Below are 16,911 nucleotides of genomic sequence, written 5' to 3'. Positions count from 1 at the left end.
ATCTATTGTTTCGTTTAAAATTCACTTTTCCTATTTTGTGGCTTTTAATTACGTATGAACTGTAGACCAACTAGACTGCACATGTTGGGGAATATTTTCTGACTTTAATCGGAGAGCGAGATATCTTTTATAAAGATAGACCTATAGGTAAGGTACTTCATTGGTGAAATAAAAAGTGCATTAAATGAAGCATGCATTGCTCTTCAGACATCATCACACAGAATGTGCTTGGGCTATGTATACATGAGGAAAAGACTGAATAGTTGAAAGCTGTAGAAAAGGCATAAAAATCTATCATTGAAAATATTAGTAACCATAAAGTAGACTTTGTGAAAGTATTGAAGTACGTGACTCGGTTCCCACATAACATTCAATAAAAACATAAGTAATAACATTAAATGAATATTTATATGGCTAAAGAATGTGATCGTGGACGGCAACTTTTATTGCAAATTTATATTTTTACCAAATGTAATCTATGTAAGACATTGTTGAGACCAGGTCAAATTTATGGGTTTGAGACATGAACGTTGACAATGATTGATGAAGTAAACTTAGGGAAATTTGAGAGGAAGTTCATGGACCTAAGTGTGAAAATGGAACTTGCAGGTCATTACGTAATTGTGAATTAGAACAATCATTTGTGGAACGTAATGTGTTATCTAAGTATCCATAGATTGAGACGGGCAGTAGTTAGTTACAATAGTTGAGGATAATTACATATAGAAAACTAAATTTCAAGGAACTCTATTGATGTGGAAATAAAGGAATATCTAAACAGTGTGTGTTAGTTGATGAAGAGAAACATAAAGATAATTATGGAAGTGATAACGTGGAACAAGAAGACGTTCGGGATAGTTGAGTGCAGGAAAATAAGGCTGTACTCCCAAAGAAGAAGGAGAAGAAGGTATGCGGTTCAAATTCCGAATCAAAAGGTATGATCAGATGTACAAACCGTAATATATGTGGTATGGGGGTTCAGTAATTTATTATTATTATTATTATTATTATTATTATTATTATTATTATTATTATTATTATTATTATTATTTGTTAGTGGCTTTACGTCGCACCGACACAGAAATGTCTTATGGCGACGATGGGATAGGAAAGGCCTAGGAGTTGGAAGGAAGCGGCCGTGGCCTTAAATAAGGTACAGCCCCAGCATTTGCCTGGTGTGCAAATGGGAAGCCACGGAAAACCATATTCAGGGCTGCCGACAGTGGGATTCTAACCCACTGTCTCCCAGATGCAAGCTCACAGCCGCGCACCTCTAACCGCACGGCCAACTCGCCCAGTATATTATTATTCAGTCTTGATGGAGCGTTATTTAATAGTTACATTGAAGCAGGTATCGGAGTATCGTATGCCTTTGTTTCATATCGTCTAAAATGACCAGATTTCATAAGACTATGCGCCTGTATTCCTCTCAATTAGATTTGAATTTGAAAAGCAGGCTCGTTATTATGTAATGCCTCTACTGGTAATGGTCCTTGTAGAACCCATTTACAAACTAAAGCACGTACAATTTAGCTCCCGTATCATTACTAAACTGTGGGCTTATCGGGGTTTGCATGATACTAATGCTACTTCATTTTATGAATATATAACATCGAACACTCCACGTGTCTCCCTGCTAGCCACCCTAGTGGGACTGACAGTTCCATTTACGAAATGTATACCGAATTCTTTCTACCTTTTGGACTTTCATTACTTTTCAGATCTAGATAATTTTTTAAGCCTGATCTTAATTCTATTTTTTTTCATTATTAATGGCATGAATTGATTTATTTAATGATTGAGAGATATGAAACTACGTTGGAGCCTTTCAAGTGTACATTTTTTTTATCATTGTGCTGGTAGATTTGTATAATCGGTGAAGGTTATAGACTCGATTTCAACCGATGAAGTTAAATGAGATATAAGGAAAGCAATCTCTATACCATACAAACAGACATGCTAAGGAAATTGCTGGCTTATTTTTGGTCTGTTCGGGAAGAAACTCTTGCTTGAACCTTCTCTTGATTATACTCCTCTAATTCATACCAAGATTGAAGTGGTAACGGAGATTTAAAATACATGGGGTCCCCCAAACCACGTCCCGTCTCTCTTCAGGGTCTCATATGAGTGAGATGAACCTTACGTGGCGGGATTTTTATGACCGGATGCCCTTCCGGACGTCAACCTTATCAGATGAGTTAATGAGATGAAATGGGTGACCTGATATTTTCGCTCCGACAGCAAAACCACGAATGCGACAATGCCTTTCCAATCCATCATTTCTCTTGTCCGGCTCCATGGCTAAATGGTTAGCGTGCTGGCCTTTGGTCACAGGGGTCCAGGGTTCGATTCCCGGCAGGGTCGGGAATTTTAACCATCATTGGTTAGTTTCGCTGGCACGGGGACTGGGTGTATGCGTTTTCCTCATCATCATTTCATCCTCATCACGACGCGTAGGTCGCCTACGGCGCAAATCAAAAGACCTGCACCTGGCGAGCCGAACATGTCCTCGGACACTCCCGGCACTAAAAGCCATACGCCATTACATTTCATTTCTCTTAACTATGGTCACGCCTCCCAGGAACATATCGTCGCTGCCGGGACAAAACCTCTTATGTGAAATATTTTAGCTTAGAACTTTGGCCGGTAAGGTCCTGTCATCTAAGGTGCAATATTGTGTGAATTTTGTCAAGACATTCTAGGTCTTCATAATGTATGTGCTGCGGGTCAGTATATCTCCAAAAATATTATCACATAGGAGGTTTTCTCCCGGCAACAACGATATTGATATGCAGTCCATCAGTACAATTTATTTCCGTTCAGTTCATTTTCCTATGCGCATGTGTAAGGGAAAATAAACTTTAAATACATCATACTCTAGGAGTGGGTAAATATGTCATGCAAACATGCATTTCTACAGTACGGTACAGTAAGATTTCCTTTCGTCTACATATACGCATAGGAAAATGAACTCAACAAAAATTGTTCTTTTTTTTTTTTTTTGCTAGTTGCTTTACGTCGCACCGACACAGGTAGGTCTTACGGCGACGATGGGACAGGAAAGGTCTAGGAGTGGGAAGGAAGCGGTCATGGCCTTAATTAAGGTATAGCCCCAGCATTTGCCTGGTGTGAAAATGGGAAATAACGGAAAACCATCTTCAGGGCTGCCAACAGTGGGGTTCGAACCTACTATCTCCCGAATACTGAATACAGGCCGCACTTAAGCGACTGCAGCTATCGAGCTCGGTGAAAATTGTTCTGATGGACTATGTATCCATATGTGGCTGGGAGACGTGACCAGTCTTAAGGGTAATAGCGGATAGGAAGAGCATTGTCACATTCGTGGTTTTGTCTTAGGAGCGACGATATATGATAAAAGGAAGGGAGAGGGTGAAGCCCAGTGCCGGCTCACAGCCCACTCATGCCGAATAGCACCAAGGGGTCAGCTCAAGGCTTAATACACCATCCGGTGTATGAATGAAGATCAACAATGCCATATGCCCTCACTCCATATGAGCACTTTGAACAGGTTTGGAATTTAATACAAACGTTCGGCACGCAATCTAATCATTAAAAAATGTATACAACCAACTACCCTACCCTGCCGGCAAACATTCTGATGGTGAAATTTGTGTCAAATTTTTAGACTTCAACGCCATAATAATAATAATAATAATAATAATAATAATAATAATAATAATAATAATAATAATAATAATAATAATAATAATAATAATAATAATAATAGTGCCTATTCATCATCCCTCATCCGACGCATAACGATATTGCATGTAATAAGTGTGTAAGAATGAGCAGAAAAAATACAGAAACTGCAGTACACTGTCCTGGGATCGAATCATTCAAACTTCGCTTCCTGTCGTTTCATGGATATTTTTAAACACCACTGCTGTGGAAATATGATACAAGGTCGGCATTAACTTGTAATGCTAAACAGACTACAGTCTAAAACACAACAGGAACATCAGGTTGGATATAGTTTAACACCTCCCCTGCGAACCATGTGACCTTGCTACGGTGCAGAGGCTTGCGCGTTCCTATGAAGCAGATAGCCGAGCCGCAGGGGCAACCATATCGGATGGGTATCTGTTGAGAGATTGACTGTTATGACTTTGTAATAATACTCAACAAGGCTTAGTTGTGTTGATACGGCTACTCGGCTGAAAGCAACGGGAAATTACTGCCGTAACTAAATCTCTGTATGAATGATGTTCTGTTGATTGCTTCCGCCCGGGTAAAATATTCCGGAGGTAAAATAGTCATCTGCTTGGATCTCCTGGTGGGGACTACACGTGAGGGGGCAATCATCAGAAAGATGGATAAAACGACCACCATAGTGAAAAGATTACTGTCCTAAAGAGAGACATCAAACCAATGCCCACCACAATAGTGCACAATAGGCACAATATGCCTACTATTTCAGCGGATGATTAGGAAACTGAAAGAATATACGAAGAACTCGATACGGTGGCACTGGCTGAAACTCACGGTTTGTTAGTGTTTGAGCTCATTTCCCGGCAAAGCTCTCAAGCCCGACCAAGCCACGTGCAGATTTAACAACACCGCCCAGTAAAACCCATCTGAATACGCCCGCGAAGCGATCTGATTGGTTGAATCCAGCAGCTGATAAAAAGACAACAATATAATCGTAATTATTTCAAATTACCTGACAGTATGACCAACTCTCTAACGCTCATTTGCTCAGTTCACGTTGTTTCCGACTACCCTGTATATATTTTGCGAACATGAATTACTCCTTTCACTTCTGCTTCTTCTTCTTCTTCTCCTTCTTCTTCTTCTTCTTCTTCTTTTCGCACATACGTGGGGTCGCGGGGGGGGGGGGGGCGAACTGTGTCGCGCATGTGGATTGGGCCCTGTGTTACTGCCGGATACCTTTCCTGACGTCAACCCTATATGACGGGTTGTAATCACTATTGCGTTTTTCTGTGGTGGTTGCTAGTGTATTGTGTTGTATGAGTATGAATATGAAAGTGTTAGGACAAACACAAAGACCCAGTCAACGGAAATCGAACCCGGGACCCTCTGAACCGAAGGCCTCGACGTTGACAATTTATCAGTGAGTAGGAAGAATTTCTCCTTTCACTCAATGGTTCTAATTTTAATGTTGGTGCGTGAAGTCTCGTGCTAATATTGATTGATGTATGAGACCTTAGTTGACTCGGTAGGAGATCATTCACGATCATCATTTATATTGTGACTAAGTGTAATTAAGAAACTATACATTACCCCAAGGATCTATTTAACAATTATCATTCGACAAGACACTGAAATAGCTTTCAATTTTCAGGTTTAGCTTCAATTGTTACAGTCATGTGTATAAATATACTGAACCGATTATATTCAGTGGCTGTAGTCAGTGCTTTAATTTTGTAACCATTATAAATTCTGCGGGCATGAAAACTTTCTCTATGTATTTTCTCCGAAGACTGTCAGTGACTTTTCGACTGTGAGATGTATTCTGTTCTGAGCGAGAGGGACAGGATGACTATCATCTCCTTATCGTTCTTCGGAAACTATATTAGAAGGAAAATGGAGTGGTCTCGGCGCAATTAAAACCCAAAATTTAGAGATGGTATATGCTATTTATAAGATAATTTCCCCATGTAAAATACCTTCTAAATCCTGTGTCTGAAGAGAAGAGACAGAGTCGATTTCGTGTATCAGGCGTATGAGAAGTGACGTCAGAGGGAACGCTATGCTGAAGATTCCATAGCTTAGTGGACAAAAATAGTCGAGTAACGGTGTGAGCATTTCTCGCCTTAAAATGCAATAACATATCAGTTATGATAGTGAGAATATGATGGTCTGAATTGCTTGGTTAGCCTCACAATGTTGCACAAGACTTCGACATAGTTGGATTATGCATAACAGGAACCAACACGGAGAAGACGGCGTCATTATTTACAAATTACTGGATCATCCTCCATGGTGGCTGTCTCGGGGTGTATACGAGGCGCGATACATAGAAAAATTCTTCTAGATTCCTGTATAAGAACTCTAATTATTGTCAACGAGGAGTTGCACTCAGCCTAATTTTTGTGAAGGTCCCGTAAGACTTGCAAATTTTCAGGCAGTGGACTCTCGATACTTTATTTCAACCAGCAAAGTAATGAAATAAGCCATTTTCATGCTAATATCGCGAAGTACTTAAAATCATTCAGCCATCGTGGTATTCGAATGCTAACATATTTTTAACAAGGATAACGGAATTCAGACGGCCGTTTATTGAGATGTTGTAACAGTGAAGGTTCGTAAATATAAAAGTCTGATTTTCATCCATCACCAACAATGTTTAAAATCGATAATCTAGACTGGGCCTGACAAGATTAAGCTGTTACCTGTGAGAACAGACCTGCCCCGTTTTTATGTCAATAGCTCTCTGTTCTTCTTCTTCTTTATAGTTTTACCCCCCAGGATCGGCTTTTCCCACGGACTCAGAGCGGGATCTCACCTCTACCACCTCAAGGGCAGTGTCCTTGGGTCGGGGGATACAACTGGGGAGGATGACCAGTACCTCGCCCAGGCTGCCTCACCTGCTATGCTGAGCAAGGGCCTTGCCGGGGATGGAAAGTTTGGAAGGGGTAGACAAGGAAGAGGGAAGGAAGCGACCGTGGCCTTAAGTTAGATACCATCCCGGCATTTGCCTGGTGGATAAGTGGGAAACCACGGAAAACCACTTCCAGGATGGCTGAGGTGGGAATCGAACCCACCTCTACTCAATTTACCTCCCGAGGCTGAGTGGACCCAGTTCCAGCCCTTGTAACACTATTCAAATTTCGTGGCAGAGCCTTGAATCGAACCCCGACCTCCGCAGGTGGCAGCTAATCCCACTAACCACACAGGCGGACCATCCAAGAATTAATGATTTTATATCCTTCTTCTAAATTCATATTGTTCGGATGTTTCTTGATTTGGATAGCCTCGCCGATTTTCCTTTCCAGATTCCAAGGGATAGCTGCTAGGTTCTTGGTCTTGTCAAATGATATTCCGTGTCAAGGTTTATTCACTGCCTCGGGATGTATTCCAGTGACGAGTATGTGGATATGTTACCGGTACCTATCTATAGAGAAGCTAGACAGAATGCATACAAGGCACAACGCATTCTCCAAGAAGGCTATCCGGATAGACGACAACCAACAGGCATGACATTTCGGAGTATGGAAAAACGCCTGTGGGATACTGCATCCCTGGGAAGGACACGGCCTGTTCGAGATCGTCCGGTGACGTCTGCTGACGTTCGTGTTTGACGCTATCCGGCGTGACCCTCATAGTAGCACACGGGACATAGCACAGGTGACGAACATCAGCCGAGCGTCTGTTATGTGGATATTGCATACCCACCGGTTTCACTCGTACCATTTGCACTTACACTGGTAGCTCCATGGTCATGATTTTGATGCCCGGTGGCGTTCTGTCAATTGATCCTACAGCATGTGGACACTGATCCTACATTTCTAGCGACTCTCTTATTTACAGATGAAACACTATTCCACAAAAATGCAACCGTTAATTGCCATAATATGCATTACTGGTGTGTGGATAATCCCCACTGGATTCGACAGACAGCTTTTCAGGTACTGTTGGGCATGAATGTATGGTGCGGAATCATGGGGTGATCACTTCATGTGTACCCCTTTCTTTGAAGTCTACCTGACCAACCAAGGCTATCTGCGGTTTCTCCAAGATGAACTACAACCATTTCTGGAACATGTGCCACTCCTTGACCGCCTGCAGGATGTGGATTCAAAATGAAGGAGCTTCCCGCACGCGGCGGTGGTCGTCCGGAACTATCTCCATGCGAGGTATCTTGATAAATGGATAGAAAGTGGAGGACCTGTCCCCTGGGCCGCCAGATCACCCCATCTTAAGCCCCCGGATAATTTTCTGTGGGGCCATGTAAAACAACTGGCATATGCACAGGAGTCCTTGTCACCTTAGAGAGCTCATCACCCAGGCATGCCGATTCGTTTCGCCAGAGATGTTGCAACCGGCCAGATGGTCCTTACAACATCGTGCGCAGCTCCGTATCGACCACGGAGGTCGTCAGTTCGAGCAGGTACTGTGTTAAACGACGAGGATAACTGAAATTCTATCACATGTTTCCTAGCCTCTATCAACCCAGCTCCATACCAACGGCCCTTTTCAGGGCCAAATAAACAAATCAGTCTGTGAAAAATACCGGTTTTAAGTATATAATCTTGCCAAGTCCCAGGCAACTGGCTTAATAATACTTGCATAGGACTTGAACCTTCTAACCCTCGAGAACTGTCAGATATCGCACATCCTATCGTGCGCTAGCCATGTGAGCTACTGCGACACACGCCCTAGGGCGAGCACTTCCCTTCCTATACAGGCCACAGACCATCATCTCTACATCCTCGTCCAACCCAGCACTATACACAGTGCAGCGATATATACGGTCTTTTACAGGGTCAAATAAACAAATCAGTCCTTGAAGGCTATCAAGTATGCAACCTTACCACATCCCAGGCAACCGGCTGTATAAAAAATTGTATGTGGGATTCGAACCTTCTGCCTCGAGTGCTGTCTGCAAACACATGTACCCGCATGCCATGTGAGCTACTGCGACACTTCACCTACGACGCCCACTTCCCAGCAAATACAGTACAGTGTTCCGGTGTGTGCGTCCATCTCCTGTTTTTAAAGTAAGTGTTCTGCGTATCTGTACACGTCTTACGGGTTCATTCGAGGTACCCGTAATGGATTAATAGTGGAGCTCACGATTCCTGATGTCTTCTAGCCCGTTAACACGCATCTCGTCATAGTACCCTGGTTTATGTTGATGCTTGTTGTTTAAAGGAACCTAATATCTAGGTCATCGGCCCAATACCCCGGCTTAGGGAGAGGGACGGATGTATTTATGAATTGTAGTAAATGTGAAGGGATGCATAAAACTGGATCGCAAGGTGCTGGTGGACCACCCGGTATAAGGTATCATTGTTTTCCATGAGTTTGCATTTGGAGGTTAAAGTAGTTTGTATATCGTGTATTGCAGGTATATTGCTGGATGCGGTTGTGTTAAGATTTATCGTTTGGAACTGATTCTGTTTTTGAGCCACCAATTGGACTCAATGTCGGTGAGGCTGATATAATGTAGTATGATTCAATCGGTAATGGAATTTCATGTCTGCCTCTGTGGTGTAGTGGTTAGTGTGATTAACTGCCACCCCCGAAGGCCTGGGTTCGGTTCCCGGCTCTGCACGAAATTTGAAAAGTGGTACGAGGGCTGGAACGGGGTCCAATCAGCCTCGCGAGTTCAACTGAGTAGAGGTGGGTTCGATTCCCACCTCAACCATACTGGAAGTGGTTTTCCGTGGTTTCTCCACTTCTCCTCCAGGCAAATGCTGGGATGGTACCTAACTTACTGTAAGTCCACGGCCGCTTCCTTCCCTCTTCCTTGTCTATCGCTTCCATTATTCCCATCCCCCACAAAGGCCCCTGTTCAGCATAGCAGGTGAGGCCGCCTGGGTGAGGTACTGGTCATCCTCCCCAGTTGTATCTCCGACCCAGATTCTGAAGCTCAAGGACACTGCCCTTGAGGTGGTAGAGGTGGGATCCCTCGCTGAGTCCGAGGGAAAAACCAACCCTGGTGTGTACATGTACACGAGGGGATTCACCAAGGTGTCTCCTGCCTATTACAAAGATAAATAATAATTACACTTTTTTTGCTCTTTGCTCTACGTCGCACAGACAGAGATATATCTTACGGCGACGATGGCACAGGAAAGGTCTAGGAGTGGGAAGGAAGCGGCCGTGGCCTTAATTAAGGTACAGCCCCAGCATTTGCCTGGTGTGAAAATGGGAAACCACGGAATATCACCTTCAGGCCTGCCGACAATGGGGTTCGAAGGTGCTATCTCCCGATTACTGGATAATGGCCGCACTTAAGCGACTGCAGCTATTGAGCTCGGTATAATAATTAGAAACATAGCCTTTATTTTAATATTGTGTGTTTGTTCGTTTTTTGTTGAATTCTCAGCTCTAAGGCTGGTTGTATCCCCAACAGATCAATCATTAGTCATCACGTATAGTCTGAACTTCTTTGAAAAGCCATGCTGAGAAAATGAGTAAGAAAGTGCTATTACATATCAACCTGCCGAACCCTCTGAATTGTACTCTCGAACCAAATCAATGAGTAACACTTTTACACCATTCATAACATGAACCGGCTGCAAAATGAATAAAGTTCTTAATGTTGTTCTTATCAAAGTCACTTTCATATTATCAAAGCGAATTAATAAATATAAAAGAGAATTCTTGTAGCCCATACTAGAAGAGATAGTTAATTGTGAATAATATTTCACAGTAGGAATATAGCGCAGAAATAATGGTTTTTAGAACATTTACTGAATGTTAATTGTTGGCTATTTTCAAAACCGTTAATAATATTATTTCATCGTGTAAACTAAACCGGACAGAAAATATCTCACCCCAATTCCCGTGTACAGGTGGATCGTTAAGACTGTACACATGGCGCAGCGAACCAGTCCCATGCTCAACCACATGCACCTTGACTCTTCGTCAGCACTGGTCAGTAGCGATCAGTGAGACATTGATGTTTCAAGCGGACGGAGTACGTCAAGATGGGTAGATGTAAGGATGTGACAGAGAGGCAATAGTGCTTGGCCGTACACATGGCCATACGATGCTGAAGTTGCTAGATTTTTGGTGTTTTGCAGCGGACTATACAACATGTCTACAAGCAGTGGTGTACTACACGTGGCAATGATACATGACGTTGGAATTTTGGTCGGAGAAAGATCCTGACTGGGAGCGACCGGAGACGTGTTTCACGACTTGTGAATCAAAATCGCTTCCAAACCCGACAGTAATTGCCGCAGTCAGAGAATGAAGGCCCATCCCATCCAGTTAGCGAGAGAACTTTGCGACGGGAACTGCGTGCAATGAACTTTTCGAGTCGGACACGTCGCAAGAGGCCATTCCTCACACTGGCACATAAAGACGCGCATCTTCAGTGGGCTAGAAATCATCGAATGTGGACAGTAGCTGACTGCTGGAACGTAATATGGTCTGAAGAATCACGGTTTTGCCTGTATTCCAATGAGGCACGTAGTGCGAGTGCACCGAAGGCCAAATGTAGCATTTCATCCTGGTTGTGTGCAAGGTCAGGTTCAAGCCAGAGGTGGGTCCGTGATGTTTTGGGTGTGTTTTTGGTGTCATGGATTGGGCCCGCTCACTGAGGTGACCACTACCATGAACCAACATGTTTACTTAAACATTCTTTATGATGAGGTGTTGGTTTCCAGTCAACATCTGCATGGTGAGCATGCTACTGATACCCCGACTTTCAAGAGGACAACAGCAATGTTCATCGAGCTGGACGCATATGCGACTGGTTTTATGAACACTCTCCCACCCTATTACATCTCGATTTGCCTACAAAGTCACCTGACCTGAACCTCATTGAAAATCTGTGCAACGTGTTGGAACAGCCGGTTAGACCCCGACTTCAGCATCGCCGCCATTTGGTGGAATTAGGCGACTGAATCGTCAACGGGTGGCTTAACATGGATGCGACGTGGCTTGCCTTGTGGACTCACTTCCTAACGGAATTCAGGCGGGGGGTATTAAATGATGCTTGTAATGATTTCGCCTGGGGTGAATAATTTTTTGTCCGCTGAGTTTATTTGTTTGCATGAAACAAATGCACACGTGGGACACTCTACTCCTCTTTAGATGTATCGTATAATTAGAATTTCTAAACGTTGTGTTCTGTAGTTACTCTAGGTAGTTCGTTATTCCGAGTGCTGAGTGTAAGTCAAATGAATTACAGTATAGAACTGATTGTGTCCTGTTTGAGATTGTCACATAAATCGTGAATACGAGAATCGAACCCCATAAATATGGGAATCGATCCCAAGTCGAACGGGCAGGTACAAATCGCGTCAGTACATGAACCACAATAATAAGTCATTTGCAGCTGGAAGTGAAATTCTAACTAAACACTTTAATCCCAGTTATAACTATGTTTTAAACTTGAAATGTTCCAAACTGTTCTACAGAAATGTAGAATTAATATAGAATGAAACACCTAAGTGCCTTTACTTCTTTTCTTGACATGTTACACAGTATACTAGGGTCGAAAGTGGATGTGAATATCGTCCAGTTTTATTGCTTAATGCCTTTTTCTGACGCCAGCCCTTTATGGAGAAATGTAACCAATTCACTATTGCCTGCTTCTTTGGTGAATGAAGAGTCGTGTATCAAGACGGGCACAAACACCGAATTCCGGAAACGTAGGAATAAACTAAACGCTGTTCAAATCCGTGGCCCTCAAATCGAAAAGCTGACCATTCAGCAAAGAAGTCGAAAATGTATAAGCGGCTATTGCAATAAATTTTCTTGCGTTGTTGGGTTGTGTTTGTTTAGAATAAGCTTTTATTTCTTGCTACTGGCTTTTCGTCCCACCGACACGGATAGGTCTCATGGCGACTATGGGATAGGAAAGGCCTAAGAGTTGGAAGGAAGCGGCCGTGGCCTTAATTAAGCTACAGTCCCAGAATTTGCCTGGTGTGAAAATAGGAAAGCACGGTAAACCATCTTCAGGGCTGCAGACAGTGAGATTCGAACTCACTATCTCCCGAATATAAGCTCACATCCGCGTACCCCTAACCGCACGGCCAACTCGCCCGGTTAGAATAAGCTAAACCGAAACCAAGTTTCATAAATATAACTGTTTATGATGAATTCGCGTTTGGCGTCTTCAGAATGAAGGTGCGGTAGTATTTTTGGCACGTCTCTGATCTGTCGGCAATAAAACGGCCACCGAGAGTTTTATCTTCACGTTGGATATCACCGAATTCCACATAGAGGAACTTGGGCCACGCTGAGTTATACAGATATTGAAACAACACTCCTTCGTTCACTGAATACCAAATGTCCCTCTATATTTCGAATAGCCTTCTATCGTTTGCGGCATGGAGAATATTAATGTACCAAAGATATATCTGTACTGAACAATGGCATTTTAAGACACATCAAATCTTTGTACTAGACAAAAATCGAATGTTAATGTTGTTCTTTTATTTCGCACTTAATAGTATGAAGATATTGTTTTCGTATCATCGTCTGCGGTAACTTACTCTGAATCCAAATATTGCGGGATATATGGTCATTTTGTAGCGAGTACTCTGATGTATGTATGACAACTTCAATAGGAGAAGGATATTTTAGTATATACGCATCTATGCACATATTTACATATGAACCGAAGTAATATGCCAATACAGTTCAATCAATGTCTTGTACCTACATTAATATATATGACTTGCAGATGTTTGAATGGCACGTGGTCTGCATGTCTATTTTCCAGCCATATTGCTTGCATGTTTGCCAGCTATTCAATCAGTGACCTTCAGAACAGACCGCTCACGGGACTGATTATACCCCAAACCAGGTTTAAAATTCTTGGAGTTGGAGGCAGAGACATTGCCACCTCACATGTTGGATTAACGGATATTCTTTAACTTCTAAGGAAAGGGAAAACTGACCGAGCAATGCCGTCGGGACGCAACAAAGCGAGCGTAATTATTTTAAGGCCCTGGAAAATGCAACATGAAAAACGTGAGTTTTCACACAGCACTACTGATCCTACTCTAAGCGATATGTTTATGTAGATACATTAGTATTTAAACGCGAATTTATACGCATCAACTCCGATTCGTTCACATGTTTTGACTCACATTTCCTGTTTTCTTGTAATGTGAAATAGCACCATCCGCAGACAAGGTGCTGAAGCTTGCAAATTAAAGTGCGAATTTTCCTTCATTGTACGCGTCACAGGATTTAATCAAGGAAGAATTAATGCATTTTAACCAGGAAAATACTGTGGAAGAACCAGAGATCGAGGAAGTTCAACCTGAAAGAAAACTCAAAAATAATGGCTGAGTCCTTCCTAATGCACTGCCCATTTTGAAGATAGAGATCCCCTTAACGATAGAAGAAGTGCTTAGTGTCAAGAGAATCTTAACAAGTGCTGGAGTATTGTTTCAAGCCCGGCATTCCGAACTACTATCCAGTGTCAGGTGAAAGCTCCAGATCAATTGTGGCTGCATCTGCAGTGACTTCTAAAAATCCCATGTGTTCCTTAATAGGATTTAGAGTGACGTCAATAATGTCGCGCTGTTCATTGGGTGCAGATGAGACTGAAGTTGTGATGTACGTTCATTGTACTAGACTTTCTTAATTCACATTCACCTTCTTATGAGCTCCTGCATTAGGCTTAATCAAAAGTATACATTTTAAGGGATCTGATTCGAAGTGTGTTTTCATTGCCGTTCCAAAACCTATCATGTTCAAATACAGAAATTTAATTCACGACAGGCCTGTTTCTAAACATCAATTAGTAAAGTTTTCATACTTCTTCCTTTTCTACTGCTTTTCCCACACCATTGGGTCGAGGGTGCGAACTGCGTCGCACATGAGTATTTAGCCCTGTTTTACTGCCAGATGCCCTTCCTGACGTCAACCCTATATGGAGGGACATAATTACTATTGCGTGTGCCTGCGGTGATTAGTAGTGTAGTGTGTTGTTTGCATATGAAGAGCACAGTGCTGGAGAAAAAAACAAATACCCAGTCCCCGAGCAAGAAGAATTAATCAAACGCGATTACAATTTACGACCTGACGGGAATCGAAGCCCGGACCCTTTGAAGTAAATGCCTCAACGCTGGCTATTCCGCCAAACAGTCGGACGTAAAGTTTGCTTACTAAATGGGCCAGTTTCACATGATTTTGGCGTACACGGTGAATTCGCGTAACATTCGTTTAGGGTATAACGATACCACCCTGTAGCTCAATCTGCTCCTCACATGAATTACCTACCCGTTATGGTCTTCATATCCATAATTATATCAATTTCTGGGTCGAAGGTGGCCCAGTGCACCATTTTATCGAAGTAAAAATATCAAGACAGGGTATACTGTAATATCCACTTTTAGTTATGTTAGTGTGCAGACTCCTGCACACTAATGAATTTGTTTGGTGGGTTTATTATCTTTTATTGTTATAGTTATTACGTCCCACTAAGTTCTTTTTCGGATACACGAAAGTGCTGGAATTTTGTCCCGCAGAAGTTCTTTTACGCGCCAGTATATCTGTTGACACGAAGCTGACATATTTGAGCACCTTCAAGTATTATCGGACTGAGCCACAATAAAACTCGCAGAACGGGGCTTAGAAGGGCGCGCTCTACCGTCTGAGCTACTCAGCCCAATTTGGTTTATTTGAAACATCCCTTTTAGCACCTCAGCATACACTTCTAACCAGGACAAATAATCTACATACGTTTATCCATTAAAATGTTTCTTACATTTCCTAGATGCCTTCACGTTGACCGATCTATATATTTCCCAGCATAGAATAGGAGTATTGTCATATAAATACTGTTATACTTCCCGAAACTATTACTATTATTGCGACTTTCATTCTCATTGCGGCGCCTGCCCAGGGGCTTGTATTTCACTTTATTCCCGGGCGAGATTGCAGATCCAAATCGGTTGCTGATGAAAATATATGACAGCAATTGTTGTTCCCTTCCTGAACACGGAAAAAAGCAACCTCTCAATTCTTGTCTGGTTATTTTTATTACATGCCTCTAGAGTAGGAAACCCGACCCTAGCCAGATTAGCAATGTTTAGCTTTGTTGGCTGTTGGAATGTGAACAAACTTTTTTCTAAATACACAATTCATCAAGTAAAGGAGTTAGGTAAAACTAAATTCTGTATTCAATACATTAATACCATTATGACTGGGAAACTCGACGGAGATGTATAAAATCGCCATTCCCCAACCAAATCATGATTTTAGCTCATATGTTTCATGTCGCCCTGAACAGGGCATATCCCATTGCCGCTATAAGTCCTATCTGTGTCGGCGCTACGTAAAGCAAACTGAAAAAGGAAAGGTTTGAGAAGGAAACGACCGTGGCCTTAATTAAGTTGCAGGTCCATAATTTGAATGGTATGAAAATGGGATACCGCAAAAAACCACCTTCAGGACTGCCAACAGTGGAGTTCAAACCCACAATCTCCCGAAGCAACCTCACAGCTACGTAACTCATACCGCGTGACCGGCTTGTTCACTGAAACTATTTATTTAACTTCTCATAGATTCAGTTTGGTATGATACGCAGTTAAATCCTATTTACCTCTTGTTTAAAGAGACGAGTTTATGAAACGAGTATTTAAAATGATATTCTTCTAAAAGAAATCAACATACATACATACATACATTATCATTATAGACTGTTATGCCTTTCAGCGTTCAGTCTGCAAGCCTCTGTGAATTTACCAAACGTCGCCACAATCCTCGATTTGCAACTAGTGTTGTGGCCACATTTAGTTCTATACCTCTTATCTTCAAATCGTTAGAAACCGAGTCTAGCCATCGTCGTCTTGGTCTCCCTCTACTTCTCTTACCCTCCATAGCAGAGTCCATTATTCTCCTAGGTAACCTATCCTCCTCCATTCGCCTCACATGACCCCACCACCGAAGCCGGTTTATGCGTACAGCTTCATCCATCGAGTTCATTCCTAAATTAGCCTTTATCTTCTCATTCCGGGTACCCTCTTGCCATTGTTCCCACCTGTTTGTATCAGCAATGATTCTCGCTACTTTCATGTCTGTTACTTCTAACTTATGAATAAGATATCCTGAGTCCACCCAGCCTTCGCTCCCGTAAAGCAAAGTTGGTCTGAAAACAGACCGATGTAAAGATAGTTTCGTCTGGGAGCTGACTTCCTTCTTACATAATACTGTTGATCGCAACTGCGAGCTCACTACATTAGCTTTACTACACCTTGATTCAATCTCACTTACTATATTACCATC

Source organism: Anabrus simplex, chromosome 2 (genome assembly GCF_040414725.1).
Source record: "Anabrus simplex isolate iqAnaSimp1 chromosome 2, ASM4041472v1, whole genome shotgun sequence".
NCBI lineage: Eukaryota > Metazoa > Arthropoda > Insecta > Orthoptera > Tettigoniidae > Anabrus > Anabrus simplex.
This window is presented reverse-complemented; position numbering follows the sequence as displayed.